Genomic DNA, 1,894 nt, shown 5'->3' on the forward strand with positions numbered 1-1,894 from the left:
TTTTCAGCTTTGATTTAGTTTTGCAGTAGCAGTTTTTGATCTGCAGTTTGCATTTAGATGTAATGAACATTTAGTTTCTTAATTATCTTCCTGTAGGTAGCCAACCTGAATGCAAAGGATAATTCCTTCAGTCTGAAGGAACATTTATTTAAAGACATTCAGAAAGATTGGCCTGGCTACACTGAAGTAGACAGACAGGTTTTGGAGATAAGACTTTCTAGGTAAGTTCAGTCTGTAGGGGAAGGACGAGAGCCATTTCAGAAAACTTCCTGGGAAATGAAGGTCTGTCTTCCCTCTAAGGAAAGAAGTATGACAATAGATATTTTTGGCTAGTAACCCGAAATGTTGGGCCATCCTTACAGAGAATCAGCTTCCTCTCAGAATGCCACCAGCACCAGCCATTTGACACCTCGGGGACCTTCTGATACAGATGCTCCATCAAGAACTTCTGAGGTATTTGGTGCATTCCTTAAACATTCTGTACAGAGCATTAAGATATTTTACCACACTTTCTATTGGTGTAACAGCTGTGATGTGAAGCACTAATCTTGTTTTTAGCGCATAAACACCTGAAGCATTTCTTTCTAATGAGATTCCTGTATTCTTTTAAAGATGGTTGTTGCAGTGTCAAAGACTGCAACAAACTTGCAGATGTGATTTGTTTACTGTGATGCACAGGAAGCTCTGCTAAAGACAAGATGTGTCTGTGTCTTTGGTACCTGGTTGTGTCTGTTCAAGGTTCTTTGTGATCTGGCAGCTCTAGGCCATAAAACACACCCAAACATCCTTGTGGTCCTGTCTAAAAAGAAATCTTAGCAAAGCCTAGAATAAGGACAAATTACAGTAGTGATCCACTTGGAGGAATATTGTTTTTCCCCCTCTAGGCAGCATTTAAGGCCCAGTTTTGGTTCAGTGGAGCCCACGTGTGAAAAGTTGGAGGCTTTCTGAGCCTCAAACTGCACGTCAGTGCACGCAGTGTACAGACGTAAGCTGGGAAGTATAGAAAGCCTTCCACCATGGAGAGAATTGTCTTGGAATAGAGGAGGGAGGACACAGCTCTATTTATCCCTAACTCCCTTCCAGCCATAGCAGGAAATGGTGCAGGTCCCAGCAACCTCTTTTGACCTGTCTCTGTCCACACAGAATGTGGATTTCTTTCAGCAGCTGACACAGAGCCATGTCTGGCACTCCTGGACCCAGCTTCCAATGTACGTGGATGTGAGCAGGGTATGCTTGGTAGGAAGAGGATGTGAACCAGTGTTTCAGCTGGAGTACAGCTGGAATGACAACTGTAGCCAGACTGGAGCTTTTCCCTATTCTTCCCAGCTCTGCACTTGACATGCTGTGATCAGCGCCCACCGCCTGCTTCTCAGGGCCGCTTTAGTAAATCGTGTGGCTGTGTGACCCCAAAAGCTGAGTCTTACCCCAGTGTGTCCGAGTGGAAATTGGGACCTAAACAAAACTGACCCGACCTCCTTGTTTTGGGGAAGCCTTTGATAGAGCTGCTGCAAGGAGTATCTTTCTCCCAAAACCTTTCAGCTGTTGAAGAAGGACTTTTTGTATCCCAAGATGAGAAACTAGGAATTATATAAACCGCATACTTAGCAGCAGTAATTCCTTGTTTGACAGCTCTCTGTAGCTGAGAATGATGTGTTTTCAACACTTGCCTGTTCAGAAATGCTTCTTTCTCAGAATGGGAGCAAAGCCTAATTCTGATCATATATTAGTTATTCTGTTATTATTACAGAAACGGCCTCTGGATTCCAATTTCACCTTCCCTGTGGCAAGCAAAAAGCAGAGGATTGGTCGCCTGGCCAGTCGAGTCCAGCCAGCAGCCGGTGGCCTCAGTCCTGCTTCCTCAACACTGCCTCCCACAGTCCTTCCGACTTCTAAC

General features: G+C 44.6%; 1 long non-coding RNA gene across 1 annotated transcript; it reads left to right on the forward strand.

Annotated features, from left to right (window-relative positions):
* Positions 1 to 86: 86 nt before the first annotated feature.
* Positions 87 to 1,888, forward strand: LOC113962129. The gene is made up of 3 exons (XR_003532451.1): positions 87 to 221; positions 363 to 453; positions 1,748 to 1,888. It is a non-coding gene; the product is annotated as an uncharacterized LOC113962129 (long non-coding RNA).
* The last annotated feature ends 6 nt before the right edge of the window (positions 1,889 to 1,894 follow it).

The sequence above is a fragment of the Neopelma chrysocephalum genome, unplaced genomic scaffold (assembly GCF_003984885.1).
Source record: "Neopelma chrysocephalum unplaced genomic scaffold, ASM398488v2 Primary Assembly neopelma1_109944, whole genome shotgun sequence".
Taxonomy (NCBI): Eukaryota; Metazoa; Chordata; class Aves; order Passeriformes; family Pipridae; genus Neopelma; species Neopelma chrysocephalum.